Source organism: Oncorhynchus keta, unplaced genomic scaffold, assembly GCF_023373465.1.
Source record: "Oncorhynchus keta strain PuntledgeMale-10-30-2019 unplaced genomic scaffold, Oket_V2 Un_contig_3950_pilon_pilon, whole genome shotgun sequence".
Classification (NCBI taxonomy): domain Eukaryota; kingdom Metazoa; phylum Chordata; class Actinopteri; order Salmoniformes; family Salmonidae; genus Oncorhynchus; species Oncorhynchus keta.
The window spans coordinates 24,534-46,080 of NW_026287520.1; the positions used below are offsets into that span (position 1 = coordinate 24,534).

General features: G+C 40.5%; 1 pseudogene; it reads left to right on the forward strand.

The window, feature by feature from the left end:
• Positions 1-456: 456 nt before the first annotated feature.
• LOC118383938 (hydroperoxide isomerase ALOXE3-like) lies at positions 457-19,971 on the forward strand (annotated as a pseudogene).
• Positions 19,972-21,547: the final 1,576 nt, after the last annotated feature.

The window sequence follows — 21,547 nt, forward strand, 5'->3', positions numbered from 1 at the left end:
GTCACATAAGCTGCTGCTACTGTTTATTATCTATTCTTATTTATCCCCAGGTATATGTACTGTACATATCTACCTCGATTACCTTGTACCCCTGCACAGTGAGTCGGTACTGGGACCCCGTGTATATAGCCAAGTTATCACTCACTACTCATTGTGAATTTATTCCTCATGTTATTATTTTTCTCTCTGCATTGTTGGGAAGGGCTGCAAGTAAGAATTTCACTGTTTGTCTACACCTGTTGTTTACAAAGCATGTGACAAATACATTTAGATTAGATTTGAAAGGCCTGATAAGTCTGATAAGACCTTAACCAGGATATGAGCTAACTTTGAATGTGTGTAAGCTGTCACGAACACAATGTCTGCTGAAAGACTAAACTATAACAAATCATAAGTTAATGAGTTAATAAGTTAATGAATGATTGAACAAACAGGACGTCTATAAAGCATATAAAAGAGCCGTGATGTCTGAGGTGGTGAGTACAGTGGAACTCTGATTTCTCACTGCTAATTCACTGCATCATATCGGGGTAAGAAAGCTGACATTTTATATGAGCTAGATATATTTATAAAGTTCTTTATTTGTCATGTACTAGATTGATCCCATGTTCCTTTTTCTTTGGACTTTTCTGTTGAATGTTGAATATAGCGTACAATAAGTGTTGACTCATTTTCATACTTGTAGTTACTATTTGTGGCTCTGAGTGTCATCCATGTAGCTTCAGAATGATTATTTTTCTACTCTATATTTTTATCACTAAATGGTCTTTTGACTAATCAGATCAGCTTTTTTTGCTAATAATTGGTTGAACGATAAGAATTTGGCTGCCTGTGTAAATGCAGCCAATGGCCGTTAAATTCAAATCTGGACCTCGAAGCCAGTTCCACTGATTTTTATTTTTCATTCTTCCCCTCTAATCAGGAACTGATTTAGAACTGTGACACCAGGTGGGTGCAATCCATCATCAGATATAACAGAAAACCAGGAGCAGTCTGGCCCTTGTAGTGTAAGATTTGAATAACCCTGCTGTAATTGCCTCCCTAGGCAGACGGGTTGCCTTCCACATTAACAATGTTCCCGTGCTGTTGTTGTAGGTAAGGTAACAATCCCTTTGGATCATCCTGTGGCCTCATTCTGACACAATAGCTAAACAAAAGGGATTGGTCATCAGTATAAATGAAATATTGAATGTATCATATATTTATCATATTTCTGTCTTCTGAACTTGCTTTGTAGTAGAGACAAAAGTGTTATTTACAAAGCAGAGGTGTTCACTGGAGAAATGCTGCACGCCGGCACCACGAACAGTATCTATATACATCTCCGTGGCACAATGGATTCAAGCCATCGCATCTGCCTCCCCAAAAGTAGATTCATTGGGGGCCACCGCCGAGGGGCTGTGAGTAACCCATTGCCACAACTTTCCTTCCTTTGACCATCTGTTCATTTGGGTGACAAAATCTAAATCCATTCACATCATTTTCATTCTTATGACTAGCATATACTAAGCTAACATGTGGAATTGTTTAAAACCTGTTAGGGAAGTCGAGAATTTAAGCAGCTTTTCGCAGCTTTTTGTTAAAAATCGCGCAACATTTCAGCGCCCTGCTATTCATGCCAGGAATATAGTATATGCATATGATTTGTATGTGGGATAGAAAACACTCAGACGTTTCTAAAACTGGTTAAATCACGGCTGTGACTATAACAGAATGTGTGTTTCATCGAAAAGTGCATGAAAATCTGATCACTGAAAATGGAAATAAATATCCATGCGCGACTTCAAGGAATTGTTCAAAGTGAACCGAATTAAATTAGGCCGAGGTTGCAGTGCCTACAGCTTCCACACGATGTCTAGAGTCTTGTCATTTGATTCGGATTTGATTCTTGGTCAAACCGACACAAGGGAACCGATTCCCTCCGGTCTCCGACCGGATGTTTTGCTCGAGCTCTCTCCAAGACATTTTTTCGAGACGGACATCTATAGAATTTACATCGCCTACTAATGAATTTTATCGCTTATTAACGTGTACTAATACCTAAAGTTGCATTACAAAAGTATTTCGAAGTGTTTTGTGAAAGTTTATCGGCCAACTTTTTTAATAAAAAAATGACGTTAATGCTAGGAAAAGCTATTTTTTCCGTTGTTCACACAGTATTCTTAGATCATTATCTAAGCTATATATGGACCGATTTAATCGAAAAATACTCCTAAATGATGTTTATTGGGACATTTAGATGCTAAGAAAGAAGCTCGTCAAAGGTAATGTAATGTTTTATATTTTATTTCTGCGTTTGGTTTGCGCCGGCTAACGCAAAATCTGTCGTTAGGTGACGCAGTATTTTGAGGGTGCATGGTATCAGATAATAGCTTCTCATGCTTTCGCCGAAAAGCATTTTACATAAATCTGACTTGTGGATAGATTCACAACGAGTGTATTTTTAATTCAGTACATTGTATGTCCATTTTAATGAACGTTTGAGTTTTATCAACCTCTAGGTGGCACTCTTGAACATTTCCGCTGATTGATGTTCTACCACGGGACCACGTCCCTAACAAGTTTTAAGATGATCATACCCAGATAATTTAGCTATTAGAATTGTAGGACCCTTTTATACACCCCAAAATATTTGATGAAACGTTGAGTTTGGCCTTACTGCTCTTAGCCCATAGAAAACTTCATACATAGATGAACAGATTATCTAAAGGAAGTTTGCTCTGAAGTATCTGTCCTATATCTGAGAGATATAAGAAATGTCAGGAAAAAACTATTTATATATATATGATTTTTACATGTAGTTAACCTATTTTTAGGGTACTAAACTATCTTCATATATACTTCCATTCATTTTTGTAACTGGTCTCGCTACCTTTAATCTAGTCTTGTGAAGCTTGCAGGCTTCCTAGAGCAAAACACATGTTTGTGATAGTCTCCATCTTTCCATAGAGGGGTCAGAATAGTTTGCAGGCCAAACTGTTCGAAGCTCACAGACGTTTTTTTGTGAGAAGACAGATTTTTGGGGTGTCTCATGGTCTGACAACACAGCTCAGGCTCTGTCACCTTCACCCTAGATGCTGAACATTGGTGGATGCGATGGATTGAGATGCAGCCCATGCAAAATATGATCTCTATCTTAAACTGATGGATTTTGATGGGGATTTTCGTTTATGTTAGATCTGATTTCTGCAGGGCGCAGACATAGACACTCGGGGTTTAAACTGGTTGGAAACAAGGTGAGAGAGTACATCCCAAAAACTGTCAGCCAAGTTCTCCAAAAAGTTGTATTATACCAGTTGAGAATCAACATTCAGGGCATGTTTTGAGCCCCTGGGCATGTTTCTTTGAGCCCCCTGGGCATGTTTTGAGCCCCAATTAAATAAATTCTAGCTTTTTGTATGTTATTTTGGCATTAGTATGTACAACATAATACACTGCTCAAAAATAAAGGGATCACTAAAATAACACATCCTAGATCTGAATGAATGAAATATCCTTATTAAATACTTTTCTTTACATAGTTGAATGTGCTGACAACAAAATCACACAAAAATATCAATGGAAATCAAATGTATCAACCCATGAGGTCTGGATTTGGAGTCACACTAAAATTAAAGTGGAAACCACACTACAGGCTGATCCAACTTTGATGTAATGTCCTTTAAAACAAGTCAAAATGAGGCTCAGTAGTGTGTGTGGCCTCCACGTGCCTGTATGACCTCCCTACAATGCCTGGGCATGCTCCTGATGAGGTGGCGGATCGCCTCCTGAGGGATCTCCTCCCAGACCTGACTCAGCATCTGCCAACTCCCTGGACAGTCTGTGGTGCAACGTGGCACAGGATGGATGGTGCAGAGACATGATGTCCCAGATGTGCTCAATTTGATTCAGGTCTGGGGAACGGGCGGGCCAGTCCATAGCATCAATGCTCCTCTTGCAGGAACTGCTGACACACTCCAGCCACATGAGGTCTAGCATTGTCTTGCATTAGGAGAACCCAGGGCCAACCGCACCAGCATATGGTCTCACAAGATGTCTGAGGATCTCATCTACCAATGGCAGTCAGGCTACATCTGGCGAGCACATGGAAGGCTGTGCCCTGAAAGAAATGCCACCCACACCATGACTGACCCACCGCCAAACCGGTCATGCTGGAGGATGTTGCAAGCAGCAGAACGTCTCCACGGCGCCTCCAGACTCTGTCACGTCTGGTCACATGTGCTCATGTGAACCTGCTTTCATCTGGGTGAAGAGCAGGCGCCAGTATGAATTTTCCAATCTTGGTGTTCTTTCTGCAAATGCCAAACGTCCTGCTCGGGTGTTGGGCTGTGCTAATAACTCCCACCTGTGGACGTCGGCCTCATACCACCTCATGGAGTCTGTTTCTGACCGTTTGAGCAGACACATGCACATTTTGGCCTGCTGGAGGGCAGGGCTCTGACAGGTGCCCTCCTGCTCCTCCTTGCACAAATGCGGAGGTAGCGGTCCTGCTGCTGGGCTGTTATCCTCATATGGCTTCCTCCACGTCTCCTGATGTACTGGTCTGTCTCTGTAGCGCCTCCATGCTAGGTTTTGCTTGACAGACACAACAAACCTTCTTGCCACAGCCCGCATTGATGTTCCATCCTGGATGAGCTGCACTGCCTGAGCCACTTGTGTGTGTTAGACTGGCCCTCATGCTACCACTAGAGTGAAAGCACCCACAGCATTCAAAAGTGACCAAAACATCAGCCAGGAAGCATATGAACTGAGAAGTGGTCTGTGGTCACCACCTGCAGAACCACTCCTATTAAAGTGGTCCTGCCACTGCCCATAATTTCCACCTCGTTGTCTATTCCATTTGCACAACAGCATGTGACATTTATTGTCAATCAGTGTTGCTTCCCTAAGTGGACAGTTTGATTTCACAGAAGTGTGATTGACTTGGAGTTACATTGTGTTGTTTAAGTGTTCCTTTATTTTTTTGAGCAGTGCTGTTGGCAAAAACAATGCAAAATAAAATAAAAAATTATTGAGGTAATAAAGCTCCATACTTAAATGTCCTATTTTTTTGCTTTCTTGAGTAAGGCAGCTCCAAAATACAGGTGTTTCAGCCTAGCTCAGTGCTTTTTGTGGTGGGGGGCAGCCAGCGGAAAATACAGAGCATAGGGGTTGGTAACACTCTAGTTGCGCTGTGAGTGGCTCAGTGTTCTGGTCATTCATGGGGACACACTAAATCTAAGGGTAGAGCTCGAAAATTCAAGCCCATTGAGTGCTGCCATAGAGTTACATTAGAAGTGCTTTCATCCAAGAAGGCTCAAAGTCTTTGGCCACAGATAAAATTACGTGAAATCACATTATCTACAGTAGCTGACCATCATACTTTCAAAATCTTAGCTAGCAGTCATGAATCAAGTCAGCTACAATCTACTACCAAATCATGTTTAATCCTTGTCATATGAAGAGAAATATTGAAGAGAAATGATCACAAAAACGCATCGGTGCTCATCGCCATAAACATTACACATCAAGTTGGAAATCGCAAATTGAACAATGTGTGCTTTGGAAGGAATCAGTGGCTAACCGCATTACAAAGCAGTCGCTAGCCTGCTATTCGTGGAGTTGGTGTGTGGTCCCACTCAGTTTATGTTTTTCCAAGCTTAAAATGATAAACATTCAACATTGGCAATGCTGTCAATCCAGCATGATTTCTGTCGCTCAAAACAACTTTCAACTCAGAACTGGGAAATCTGACTTCATTGAGTTCAAGACAACTGGGAACTCAGGAAAAACTATTTCCAACTGGAAAATACATTTTGAATGGTAATTCAAGTCGGAGCTCAAGCCTCTTTCTCTAGAGATACGACTCTCATTTTTTTCCCCCACCCCAGTTGTCTTGAAAGCACACAGTAAATCCAGAGAATGCCAGACTTTTGACAACGTTGATGACTCATGTATGCTGCTCCATACATGATGGGTTATGTCAGAGAGAGATGTATACTCGTAGCTAAGCAAAGTAATACTATGTATAAGGTAGTAAGCTGTTGAAGCCCATGTGCCTCACCCTAATAATTTGGTCTCTTTTGCCCTTAATTTCACCTACTGTTCTGACTTGGTGGTGCACATTAGCTATTAATCTGTTTGGTGAGAAATGTATTCATCAAATATTGTAAAAGCTTCATTGTCTGCCTATATGCACCCTTTATTTATCTTACTGTTCTGACTTGGTGTACAGGAGAACACTGTAAGAACAGCCCATGTTCTGAATTTACTGTACACTTCAAAAAGTGCTGAACAAAAGTTATTGACTAGATCCATCCCAGCTCACTCATTGTCTTAATCGAAATGATCTGATTGACTCTTATTTGCTTGTAGTCCCCTGGTGCCATAGTTTGCACACCTCAATTGTCAGTAGGAACCACATTAATTTAAGCAAGTCAGCCATATCAGCTATGTTTTTAAAGGCAGCAAATGAATGAACTGATTCACTGCCAGACAAGGCTCCGTTGATAGCCAGGTGTAGTAGAGTGGCAAGGTGTGGGGATTTTGTTCCTGGGACAGCTTTATGTAGGCCCTAAAGGTTTGTGGGCACTGCTTGGTTACCATTTATAGTGCAATGAATGTATTGTTTAGTGTTGTGTTGTGTAGTGGTTTTTGCTGGCATGCATCCCCCCAATTTTATTTGGGTTTGCTCCAATGATTACCACAATCCATCTGTGTGTGGGAAGTATATGTGGAGTAGGACTGTCCCCAAAACTGTTGATAGACCGAGAGTCGTCTGTTCCAATCAATTGTTTGGAATTTTAAAACGTGCTTTTCCATATACAGTGCCATCGGAAAGTATTCAGACCAGTTAGATTTTTCCACATTTTGTCAGATTACAGCCTTATTCTAAAATGGATTTTAAAATGTACATTTTTACAAATGTATAAAAGTAAAAAAAACACATTCCTTAATTACATAACTATTCAGACCCTTTTCTGTGATACTCAAAATTGAGCTCAAGTGCATCCTGTTTCCATTGATCAACCTTGAGATGTTTCTACAACTTGAATGGAGTCCACCTTTTGGTAAATTCAATTGATTGGACATGATTTGGAAAGGCACACACCTGTCTATGTAGGGTCCCACAGTTGACTGTGCATGTCAGTGCAAAAAAACCAAGCCATGAGGTCGAAGGAACTGTCCGTAGAGCTCCGAGGCAGGAATGTATTGAGGTGCAGATCTGGGAAAGGTACAAAACATTTCTGCAGCATTGGAGGTCCCCAGGAACACAGTGGCCTCCATCATTCATAAATCAAATCACATCAAATTTTTGTTGTCACATGCGCCGAATACAACAGGTTTCTGCTGATCACTGCTTCTCGCCAAGAGCTGCCTGACCACATAGTTTAACTCCTAAGCAGCTGCACCCCAGGATTTACCACAGCTAAATCCGATCCAACACACAAGATCTCCCCAAGCCCCCTATACCCTCTGTTCCTGAACTACTATATGCGAGTCCGGACTTTTTGGGATGTGCACTGCACAAGCCAGATGCCGAACAGGACTCCTTTCCCAAACACAAAGTTCCGATCCCCACCTTATCCCATCACTCCTCCACGATGGAATCACCATGCCTCCAACTTCAGGGGAAACCCGCTCCTCCAGCACCTGCAGTCAACCACGTACCTCCACTAAGAGCACCTGCTCTTCAGCGCCCTATGGACAACGTCGCCCCTACACCAAGAGCACTCGTTCTCCAGCTCGTTTACCTGACCATGGGACAGAAAATGTTTGTTCTAACACTCACAACTCTGGGCCTCCCATCCTATTCTAACTCTCTCTCGCTGGCTTTGTATTCATGTTAGCTGATGAAATTGCTGTACAATATGATCTTGTTGACATCTGATACACATTCAAATGTCATAAAAAATCAACACTGCAAAGCTCTCCCTGTCCTCTGCCATGCCCTGATTTTATTACCGCGGATGATATATGCATTACTGAGACATGTTTAAGAAAGACTGTTCTAAACACTGATAACCTTTCTGGATATAACCTTTTTCTGCAAGACAGATCTTCCAGTGGTGGTGGAGTGGCAATATTTACCAAAGATCACCTTCAGTGCTCGGTTGTCTTACAATTGGTTTTGCTGGTTTTCAGCATTAAGCATTCAAATAGCTCTTTGTTGATTGTTGCTGGTTGTTATTGTCCACCATCAGCACCGCCTGTAACCTACTTGCCCTAAGCTCTCTCCTGGGCCCTTACAGTAAGTATGAATTTGTCCTGATAGGTGACCTAAACGGGACATGATTAAACCACCGGCCCAAGTCTTAAAACAATAGGGACTCTTAAATCTCTCTCAGATCATTACTAACCCCAAACACCCAGAAAAGGCTCCTCTCCTTGATGTTATCCTCACAAATAATCCTGAAGTCGAAGTCAATATTAAATGAATAATCCTTCATTACCAGCACACTGGAGAGGTTCCAACCAACTCAATGCACCAAGTACAATGGTCGATTAGGAGCTCTCTCTTCTGGGGCAGTCCCGTTATCCCTTATATTCTGGTTACAGACATGTTACATAGTTGATAGAGTTGGTTCTGGCATGTGTCTGGCACAGTCTCCTATCTTAACTGAAATAACTTATTCTGGGCGTTCTGCCAGATGGTCCTAAGGAGGGGGTCATGTCGCCCCACCTCATATCTTTACCAAGCACAGGCAGGAACCAAGGATTATTTATGACAGTAAGACAAGATGAACATTTTTAAGGCTCTCTCTTTACATTATACAAATGTCCATCGCAGTATCATACTGGTGTTTTCTGTAATAACCTTAGTGATCACTGTTTCACGGCTGCTCAGTTAAATGACTTGTCCGGATTTGTCATAGACGCTTGGAAGGCAGCCACAGTGCTTCCTTTATTTAAAGTGAGAGCTCATGCTGATCCTAACTGTTATAAAAAGTGTTGGAAACACTTGTAGTATTCTCTCTGGTATGCAATCTGGTTTCCGCTCAGGTGATGGATGTGTCATTGATTACCATCTCTGAGGGTTTAGAGCTTGAGGTAGTCACCTCATACAAGTACTTGGGATTATGTTTAGACAGTACACTGTCCTTCTCTCAGCACATATCCAAGGCTAAGGTTAAATCTAGACTCGGTTTCCTCTATCGTAATCTCTTCTTTCACCCCAGCTGCCAAACTAACCCTGATTCCGATGACCATCCTACCCATGCTAGATTACGGAGACATCATTTATAGATTGTCAGGTAAGGGTGTTCTCAAGCCGCTAGATATTCTTTACCATTCGGCCATCAGACTTCCACCAATGCTCCTTATAGGACAAGTCACTGCACTCTAAACTCCTCTGTAAACTGGAAATCTCTGTATACCCGGCGCAAGACCCACTGGTTGATGGTTATTTATAAAAGCCTCTTAGGCCTCACTCCCCTCTGAGATACCTACTGCAACCCTCATCCTCCACATACTACCCATTCCCTTACAATAAAATCTTTAAAACTATGTTGAAGGTGTGGTCTGTACCTAGTGAACAAAGTATTAAACCCTCTGTACTGTTCCAAATGCCAAATTAAAGCTACATTCTGGAATTGAACAAACCTCAAGATGAGCTTCAATGCCATACAACACCTCTTCTGTGGCCTCCAACTGCTCTTAAATGCTAGTAAAACTAAATGCATGCTCTTCAACCGTTTGCTAACCAACTTCCCGACTAGCATCACTACTCTGGACGGTTCTGACTTAGAATATGTGGACTACTATAAATACTTAGGTGTCTGGCTAGACTGTAAACTCTCCTTCCAGACTCATATTAAGCATCTCCAATCCAAAATGAAATCTAGAACCGGCTTCCTATTTCGCAACAAAGCCTCCTTCACTCATGCTGCCAAACATACCCTTGTAAAACTGTAAGTCTGTAAGATATCCTACTGATCCTTGACTTCAGCGACGTCATTTACAAAATAGCCTCCAACACTCTACTCAGCAAACTGGATGCAGTCTATCACAGTGCCATCCGTTTTTGTCACCAAAGCCCCATCTACTACCCACCACTGCAACCTGTATGCTCTCGTTGGCTGGTCCTCGCTACATATTCGTCGCCAAACCCATTGGCTCCAGGTTATCTATAAGTCTTTGCTAGGTAAAGCTCCCCCTTATCTCAGCTCACTGGTTACCATAGCAACACCCACCTGTAGCACGCGCTCCAGCAGGAATATTTCACTGGTCCTCCCCAAAGCCAACACCTCCTTTGGCCGCCTTTCCTTCCAGTTCTCTGCTGGAATGAATTGCAAAAAGCACTGAAGTTGGAGTCTTATATCTCCCTCACTAACTTTAAGCATCAGCTGTCAGAGCAGCTTACCGATCGCTGCAGCTGTACACAGCCCATCGGTAAATTGCCCATCCAGCCAACTACCTACCTCATCCCCATATTTGTTTTTGTTTTTCTGCTCTTTTGCACACCAGTATTTCTACTTGCACATGCTCATCTGCACATCTATCACTCCAGTGTTAATTGCTAAATTCTAATTACTTTGCCACTATGGCCTATTTATTGCCTTACCTCCTTACTTAATTCGCACACACTGTATACAGATTTTTCTATTGTGTTATTGACTGTACGTTTGTTTATCTCATGTATAACTCTGTGTTCGTTTTGTCGCACTGCTTTGCTTTATCTTGGCCAGTTCGCAGTTGTAAATGAGAAATTGTTCTTAACTAACCTACCTGGTTAAATAAATGTGAAATAAAAAATAAATAAATTGAAAAACAACAAAACAAACAGGCTCAACTTAGTCAACATTGAGAGAAAGTTGTTTGTTTACTGGAATCAGTCTAACATGTCATCTATCTCTGTAGGTGATAGAGCTTGATGTATTCTGTCCTTCCTCCCTGGGCCATCTGGAGTTTGTGGTGCTGGAATCAGAGCCGTACCTCCCATTCTGCTTCCTCAACGATGACTGGTTCTGCTCTAAAGTAGTGGTGACCACACCAGAGGGAGACACAGTCAACTTCCCCTGTTACCACTGGATCTCAGGCAATGAGCGGCTGATGTTCAGAGAGGCCACTGGTCAGTATGTTGGTATATAGATCATTGTCTAGGTTAAGTTCTGAGTAGACCTGCTGTGCCTATTATACATCAGCTCGCTGAATGTCATTTGAAGTTTATTATGAAATGTGTCAAACGGGCCATTTTTATGGAATAATAATATACTTTAAATGGTTTAAGATGTTGATCAATCCTCCTAAAACATGACAATAATCACACTTTATGGCATTTTGTTGATAAGGTAAACTGATATTCAATGAGACCTGGCCAGAGGCCATAGAAGAGAGAAAGAAGGAGCTGCAGAGTCGGCAAAAGGTGTACCGGTGAGAGGCTGGTTCTGAGATCTTGAAACTCAACTCCTAAGATGCAGAAACAATTCAAAACAACATCCAAATGCTTTTGAATCAGCACTTTTAGAGAGCAATGAACTAAAGTGGTACAAACACGAAAGTAACAAAATGTGCACCTACTGTCTTTTTAAACACACTATTGGGACCAAAGTTATTATAGTAAACTAAAACTGAAACAAAATTTATCATGAAAAACTATTTCCTAAACTGAAATAAAATGATTAAGAAATCAGTTTGAAAGACTATACTGAAACTATTATATTTGCCTCTAAAACAAACTAAAACAAAAATCATCAAATTATGTTCAGCTGTAGTTTGTTTCTCTACTAAACTTTGGGCAAAAATCGAAATGGCTTTTAAAAGTTCTGAATCGGATGGGTAAATTCTGCCAGGAAAATGGTGACATTTCAAATAGGCAGCTAGTGCACCACTTTTACTAGCTCTTAGTAGCTGACACATGTGCAATGACTTCATTTGATGTTTTTCCCCTCTTTCTGTCAGGTAAAGGTACTTTATTCTTCTTACGGTAGTCAGTTTAATAATGTTGACATACTGCTTTACTCATCTCATGTATATATTGTATTCTCTTCTACTGTATTTTAGTCAATGCAACTCTGACATTGCTCGTCCTAATATTTATATATTTCTTGATTCCATTATTTTACCTTTAGATGTGTGTATTGTTGTGAATTGTTAGATACTACTCTACTGTTAGAGCTAGGAACACAAGCATTTCGCTACACCCGCGATAACATCTGCTAAATATGTGTATGTGTCCAATAAAATGTGGTTTTGACTACTAAGGTTAAATAAAAGCATTGGATTGCTGTTAACATGGACAAGTCACATTGAGATTGACTTCATAATTTAAATATAACCGAGACTATGACCTGACCCATCACCTTATTTAAAACTGCCCCCCAGTGGCAAGATTTGAAATCCCCCAAAAACACTCAAACTATAGTCCAACAACACATAAATGTCTTCTAGCCTCCCACGCCTAGGCTACTTTCTGTCCCTTACACAAAAACTAAAACCAAAATAATATAAAATGAAATAGAAATGTTTTTAATCAAATGAAAACAGAATCTAAACTAGAAAATTAAGCCTGAAAATGAATTGAAACTAAACAGGTTATTATTATTTCTTTGTTTAAATATAAAAAATAAAAACAAATAACTATAATAGCCTTGTTTGGGACTGAGCCCTATGTACGTACCGTTTAATCCCAGCAATATCGAAGCTCTCTTGCACATGTTTTATGTGGAGTGAGGATGTGTTTCCTCAGCTGTCCAGTCAAAAATATTGTTTTAACAGTCTAGATGAAAATAATAAATGACGACATCTTCAAGTAACAATTATGTAAATGCGACTTATCCTCCAATGGAGACTTGTTTATAAGTGCCTATTTGTCCATTTATGTACAGATGTTTATGCGTACAGATGTAATGTATTATAGATCACACCTCTACTGCACCATGTTTGACTATGATTGATTTTAGTGTCTCAACTCAATTTGAGTGGTCCACAATGTATTAAAAAAACAGTAGTGTATAGTTGTAGCATTTGTGGAATGACACATCATTTTTTTCTAAACTATAAACTCTAAACTCCAAAGAAACAAATAACTCTTAAACACAGATACATTCATGTGAAGTCACCTAAGCTACCATTTTGTATGTAATGGTGAATGACAGGCTGTGTATCCCGTCTTGATTTACCGTGTCTGTTCCCTTCAGCTGGAGTATATATGCCGAGGGTCTACCCCAAATAATGGAATGTGACAGTGCTTCTGATCTCCCTGCTGAGGTCCGCTTCTCTTTCACCAAGGACTTGGAGTTCAAGTTCACAGCAGTCGAAGCGTAAGTTGGAGCACTGGTTTTCAAAATGGTTTTGCTTACTGTAAAACAGTCACATTTTGCTCTTCCCAGAGTACCCTGACGTATCCCCCTCGTGTGCATTTTACCTGTAGGCCTATGCTCTTGTGAGTCTTCGCCAGTACCACCTGAGTATAGGCCAAGTATCCCCAGGGGAACATGGAAACCAGGTTGAGAACCATAAGAGGCAGGAAATGAATTAGAAAATGAATTAGATATTTATTCATCTCTATTGGCATATCCCCAATACACCTTTAAAAATACTTCCTTTACGGTGAGATGAGATGTGATTGTCCTACACCAGTTCAGGTAATTGTGATATTATGAGATGTTGGGAATGTTGCCATCAGGTTTGTGGTGGAACGTGGATTATAGGAATGATGCCAGTAATAACACCCTCAGGCAAGGTTTTCCTAAATGAATTAAAAACTCCTAAATGAGTTTTAGCCACTCAAATCATGCCTGAAATCATATCAAATAACAAGCCCATTAACCATTTAGCAGACATTATAACCAAATAGCTGAACTTTTCACCAAATCAAATGCCGATTGACACATAATATTAAGGATATGTGGCCTGTGAATGAGTCGATCACCCTAGGGGAGGATGTTGAAGAGTAGTGGACCTAGCACAGAGCCCTGGGGGACATCCTGGCATTGTTAGCAACATTCTCTAATCAACTGCACCATCTTTCTCATGTTGAAGTCAAGTTCCTCCTCTATCCTGGCAGATTGTTGTCACTCAAACTAGAAACCCATTCCACCAACAAGAAACAATGGAAGAGCCTAGATGAACTCAGTCACGTTTTCAATGGACACAAGACTGACGTCTATGGTAAGTTGGTCTCAGTCTTTAAAAAGGCAGCATTCAAATAGCTCACTGGAATCATTAGCATCTCATTATTATTTTGCACAAAGTTTCATTTTACAAATGATGATTTTGTTTTTTTCTAGAATATGTCGAAAAGAACTGGAAGGAGGATGAGTTTTTGGGTACCAGCTTCTGAACGGCATCAACCCCATGATGATCCATCGCTGCTCCAAGCTTCCAGAGAACTTCCCGTCACAGAAGACATGGTGAAGGCTTCCTTTTCGGAAAAACCTTGAAGCAGAAATTCAGGTTTGTAAAAATGGAGTAATGTATGTCATTCATCGTTCTGTTATTGCTCTAGTGGTTTCTTCCTCGGGAAATTGTGTGTGGTACAGTACAATATGTTGTACATTGTGTCAGTACACTTCCTTTGGCATGGTGGTGTTGTTGGCAACATCTGCCTCCCTTACTCATTAATGTCCTAACCTAAACAGAAAGGCAACATCTTCCTGGTTGACTACAAGCGTCTACATGGAGTGACAGCAAACGTGATCCACGGGAAACAGCACTTCTTGGCTGCTCCTCTCTGCTTGCTCTATGTGACCCCAGAAGATAAGCTCATTCCCATCGCAATCCAGGTACATCTCACATAAGAATGAGATCTTTACTTCCCAAACCCAAACTAAATCATCTTAACAGAATGTTTGCCACTGGGAGTTCTCTTGAACCAAAAGGAGTCCCATAAATGGACATAAAAATTGCCCAGAAATGAACTAATAAACTAACCAGAAAGAAAAAAGCACGAGCAAAAGCATATACTGTTAGCCTAAAACTAAGGATTTGGGGGTTTCATGATTGATGTTATATCCTCTGTCTGCATGAACCATACAGGCAACACTCGTTTTAAGAAAACAACTATAAAAACTTCCGTATGTCTTTAAATTGTAACAATATACACATTCTCAATTAATGAAGCAAGCCATGATTGTTCTGCTTCCTTTCACAGCTGAAGCAGGAGCCTGGAGAAGACAACCCCATCTTCCTTCCTACTGACTCTGAGTATGACTGGCTTCTGGCCAAGATCTTTGTGAGGAGCGCTGACTTCGCAGAACATGAGCTGAACTTTCACCTGCTGAGGACTCACCTGCTGGCTGAGGTGTTCGCCGTGTCGACACTGCGTAACCTACCAATGGTGCATCCCATCTACAAGGTACATACCTACTGCTGTGCACGCAGACACTGAGTATGTTTTCAACTGTTATAACACTACAGTTGTGTGAGTTTTCATTTTCCTATTAACTCAATACTTTTAACATGATTAAGAGAACCTGACGTATTTGGAATTAATGTATTCATTGTATGTATTTTTTTGTAATTGAAAGAAGCAGTAGGTTGTTTGTAGTACAGTACAATACATAGCATTTTTAGGTGTGAATTTCATGTATGATCGTTCCATCTTTCTCCATAGCTCCTGATCTCTCACTTCCGCTACACTCTGCAGATCAACACTCTAGCTAGACAGGCCCTCATATCAGAGAATGGGCTGTTCACAGAGGTACTGCCTATTCCATTCTTATAATGTTCTATAATACGTTAATACATGTGGAATGTCACAATGCTAGTGGAAACTGATTCAAAAGCATAAGAGAGCTCTGTGTTCAAAAATAAGCACCCTGCTTTCCGCATGCTTATAAATGCACCGCTGATACAATCCATTTCCACTAGCATTGTTACATTCTCCAAAAATGATTATTCTGGACGTTCCAAAATGACCAGCTAACTTATTTAAAAACTGTTTGGATTAAACAGCGTGAAGTACATCTAAAACAAGGCCTTCTAAACACTATACGGTTATACAATCGTAACTTTTGTTACGTGCCCCAGCAAAAATGTCACTCAAACAGAAGGGGGAACTAACAGAGTCACTGACCAACGACCAAAACAAAACAGGTGGGGTTTTAGGAGGGCTTCTGAAAGACACTCATGGGGGTGTCCACTGAAAGTTGACTAGCAACAACAACTGGAACCTAAAAGACACCCACCATGAGCTCGACAAAATTTGCCCAAGAAGAGGCAAACAAAAGAAAAACCCACATCAAACGTACAGACAGGAAGCAAACCAAAAGGTGGAGCAAAACGAAAATCAGGAATATTTTTCTAGAACTCATATAGGGAGCACCACACCTAAAGGTGTTGACCCTCCACATATCTCAAGACATCTGGAGCACTGGGCCACCCATTCTTAAATAGCACCTGGGCCAGCACCGTGAAACACCTTCCCACTAACAAGATGGCAATCAGCACAGGTGTAACACATACTGTCTAGTGAGGTGACACAAATCAGTGCGCCCTACATGCTAACGAGCTATACTGTATGTGCTAAAGTCCAACCTCAAAACATAAATGGGAAAATCAAAGCTTGTAACACATTTGACACTGAGCTGGTTATCGTTTTGAGATGTACACCTAGCGACACATACCGCGGTAGAGTAAATTGATCATCAGGCTGAAGTGTCAGGCATTGTTGTGATACATCTCTGTGAACCTCTCAGGCCTAAACGGCAGCGCAATTTGAGGGCAAAACAACTGTCAATGCCAAAGTATTATTGACAACTTTAACTCTATTTTGTCTCCAAATGTTTATTGAAAACATAAATACATTTGCACAATAAGTACTTGTCTCTCAAATATATCGTTACAGTTGTTGGCTAGATATAGAATTGTATCCATATTAGCATAGCCATATTAGCATAGATGTGATAAGTTTAAACACCTGAAAACAAGACATGGTATCAAGGACAAAATGCAACTAGCTGAAACAAGCCACCTGTGATTCCCCACATGGTAGCTTCTTGTCATTGTTGCTAGCTATCTGACCGTTCAGACTCATAACACACAGCCATCTATGTGTGTGCATCATTTTTGTGATATCAGGCAACCTGCCTTTGTCGCTTAAACCACAGAGCTGCCCTGGCGTCTGTCATTAACAAGTTCTGTCATTGATAACCCTGTTTGATATTTAAAACACTGATCGCCATTAGAACCCAACTGCATGTCCAATTATATGACACAAGGAGAGAAGTGACAGGTTTTTCTCACTGGTTACATAAACCATGTTTCCATCCAACCATCATGAGGCTGAATTACCCAACAGGCTTGATGGAAACAGCACATTTTTGCAATAAAATAAAATAAACTATATAAATAAATAAACCCTCAACAAGGGTGGATATTTTGCTCTGTGAAATAGATTATGCCATGATTAAAAAAAGGTGAACTATCCCTTTAACCCATCTTGAAGAATGCCAGTATAGGAGGTCCAGGGATGGTGGAGTTCCTGAAGAAAGCGATGGCCTCATTGACCTACAGCTCCCTCTGTATGCCGGAGGACATCACAGCACGTGGTCTGGAGTCAATCCCCAACTTCTTCTACAGGGAAGATGGACTCAGGTTGTGGGACATCGTTCACAGGTAGTTTGTGTACAAGTCTCTTGAGTTTTGTGGTGAAAAAAAATTTGACAGCACAATTAGATTTGTGCATTATAAGGAGGCTAGTTCATGCAGCTACATTTTTGCTCAGTTTACTAAACTGTAGTCTAGTCGTTCCTCCAAAGTAAATCATGCTGCCAGATTATAATGAGGCTTACGGTCTTTTTTGCAAAGATTTGTGCTCTTTTGCACTATGACAATGTAGCCCATAATATCGGTGCTGGGTCATTCCATGAAATGAGTGTCTTTTGTGTCCCTTTGATATTTTTTAAGCCTTTTATATTAAAGCTATATTAAATAGACCTCATGGAAAATTCAATACATTCAACAAAGTGTTTTTAACGTGAAAAAATTCTGCATTTTAACATGTCCTCTGTGCATCCTCTGTGACTTCTAGGAAGATTTTAACATGTCCCTCTGTGCATCCTCTGTGACTTCTAGGAAGATTTTAACATGTCCCTCTGTGCATCCTCTGTGACTTCTAGGAAGATTTTAACATGTCCTCTGTGCATCCTCTGTGACTTCTAGGAAGATTTTAACATGTCCCTCTGTGCATCCTCTGTGACTTCTAGGAAGATTTTAACATGTCCCTCTGTGCATCCTCTGTGACTTCTAGGAAGATTTTAACATGTCCCTCTGTGCATCCTCTGTGACTTCTAGGAAGATTTTAACATGTCCCTCTGTGCATCCTCTGTGACTTCTAGGAAGATTTTAACATGTCCCTCTGTGCATCCTCTGTGACTTCTAGGAAGATTTTAACATGTCCCTCTGTGCATCCTCTGTGACTTCTAGGAAGATTTTAACATGTCCCTCTGTGCATCCTCTGTGACTTCTAGGAAGATTTTAACATGTCCCTCTGTGCATCCTCTGTGACTTCTAGGAAGATTTTAACATGTCCCTCTGTGCATCCTCTGTGACTTCTAGGAAGATTTTAACATGTCCCTCTGTGCATCCTCTGTGACTTCTAGGAAGATTTTAACATGTCCCTCTGTGCATCCTCTGTGACTTCTAGGAAGATTTTAACATGTCCCTCTGTGCATCCTCTGTGACTTCTAGGAAGACTCCTCTAGGAAGATTTTAACATGTCCCTCTGTGCATCCTCTGTGACTTCTAGGAAGATTTTAACATGTCCCTCTGTGCATCCTCTGTGACTTCTAGGAAGATTTTAACATGTCCCTCTGTGCATCCTCTGTGACTTCTAGGAAGATTTTAACATGTCCTCTGTGCATCCTCTGTGACTTCTAGGAAGATTTTAACATGTCTCTCTGTGCATCCTCTGTGACTTCTAGGAAGATTTTAACATGTCCCTCTGTGCATCCTCTGTGTAGGAGGAAGCATGTCCCTCTGTGCATCCTCTGACTTCTAGGAAGATTTTAACATGTCCCTCTGTGCATCCTCTTGACTTCTATGATGTCCCTCTGTGCATTTTAACATGTCCCTCTGTGCAGACTTCTATGAAGATTTTAACATCATCCTCTGACTTGATTTTTAACAGACTTTAGTTATTTTGTTGCTTTGATAAGATAATTTATGAAGATTATTATATATTTCACATGATTAGTGATTAATTAAGTTAAAAAAACTGTTCTAATTTTAAGACCAATCCTGTTAAGTGAACTGAACTATTTTTAAAAATGGTGACCCAATTTTATGTTAACTATTTTCATAAAAAACACCCAGACATCTAGTCAAATCATAACCATTTGACTAGATGTCCATAAGCATAACACTTCAACCCAGTTACCCATAGACAGACAGGCTGCAAATGTTTTCACAATTATATTATTTTTAAATGAAGCTTCCATTCCAGGGTGGCATGTCTTTTTCAGTTAGCTGCAGCTAAGCGACTGCAACATGCTGCAACAAACACCTGCCTCAAACAGTTATATCTCCATCTCATCATTCAAAGTCTCAATCATGGACACTTACTGACAGTCGGCTGCTTTGCGATGATGTATTGTTATCTCTACTTTTCTGCTCCTTGTGCCGTCATCTGTGCCTAGTTAAATATATTAAACATGTAATTGCCCTCCTGTTATAGAACAGAGCTCATTCCCTGTCACCATGAGATTTATGGCTGATTTAAGATAAAATCGTCAAAACACTTACGGTCAACCCTGTAGATTTGTTTGTCACTTAATAGGCCCTTACTATAATATTTTTATTTTTATTTAACCTCTGATGTATTTTTTAAATTAAGTTTAACATGTGCTCTTTATGACAATGTTAAAATGAGGTGAAATAAAAATCACCAAGTTACCTTACTCATAAGGCACCTAACTGGTGGAACAGTCCCGTGTTTTGTCATAGTGTTTTGCTAATACCTGATGTTGTCCTGTGGTTTTGTATAGGTTTGTTCACAATGTGATTGGTCACTACTACACCTGTGACTCAGGCGTCCCAGAAGGACTCTGAACTGCAGAACTGGATCAGAGATCTTCTTCCATGGTTCTGGCAACGAAGAAACCAGCACAGGTTACCCTTTCTCATTTAAGCGACACACTAGCTCTTTCTCAACTCTTAATCATAAGACTACATCAGTGCAATACAAATGTACAGATCTGTTTTGTGATGATTGTTTCTGATATCGTAATATCCAGAAGCGTAATATCAGAAAATTCCAAGTGATTCCATACAGTATCTCTGTAGGTTTGAAACCAATTGCATCAGATTTTCTGAATGTTCAAAAATCTTTTTTCAAATTGTCCCACCGGTGGTGTTTCCACCAAATGGACTTGTATCCGCAATACAAATCAGTGCATGATGACAAATGTACTTTTTTCTAAAAACGTTTTGTTTTAAAATCTCAAGTTCAATGTGTTTCCAATGTGTTTCCATCATTTTTTCTACATCAACTTATTGCGTTAAATAGCAAATGTGCCTACTCTGGTCTTGGCACGTGTGCTCTGAACAACTGGCAGGTACAGTGAGGATGAAAGAGGGTAGTCTACATTATGAGATTATTATGGATTTTTATCTGTCAAACGGTATCAAGCATCTATCATCATGTCACCCAGAATAAACCCTCGATATTTCTTGGAGAGAGTAGCATCAAACTCATCACCATTGCACTTTTCACCACTCTGGGAAGTTCATCATAATTGATTTAATCTGTATGTTGCTGAAATGTGTATGATAAAATGAGTGGCGGTGTCAGTTCCTGGAAGCATAATAACCACGGAAGCGAGACCAGGCCCTGCAGCTCTATAAACTTCACCACAATACCAAGTGGTAGTGGACCACACACCATATCATTGTGTGACTCAAAGGTTTTGGATATGATGGTTATTATATCAATATTTGCACAAAAGATATTTCCACTGTATTTTTTGCATAATACATTTGACACGACACACAAATATCCCACAATAATTGGGTTGTGGTGTACTGAAACGTCCTGTTTCCATCACAGCTGTCAGTACTTGTTTTATACAGTGTGACTTACATAAAAGCTGTGGATGGAAACATAGTTACACCAACTAATGAATTTGATGGTTCTGTCAATGAGTGGATGGATGACTCTCTTTGTGGATGTAACTGGATGGAGACTGATTACTCTTTGGTTTTTTAAAATCTTTAACTGAACACTGTTACAAGCATTCATGAACTGCCATTCTTCCTGTTCTCTTCCAATAATTAACTAAATCTGACCAATCAGAAGGACGCAAAGTAGTTGCAGGTAGATAATCAGTACATTCCAATTCACCACACTGTGGGACTAACAACAATGGCTTAGAAAATAACTGCATACAATAATCTTACATTTCTTCCACCCCCCCCCTAGAAGGAAACATCCCCATTTCCACATTCGATAGAAAAAAATAATACTGCTGGAGGTCCATAGATCTATAGACTTCTCACTTCAGTATAGACTCCCCTGTCATAAGAGACTAACTCGACGGCAATCTGGGTGCTCAGACGAACTTTGCTCCAGTACTGCTGGTTGAGGTGTAGACATCTGGTCTACTGAGGGTCAGGTGGGCAAGAGGGG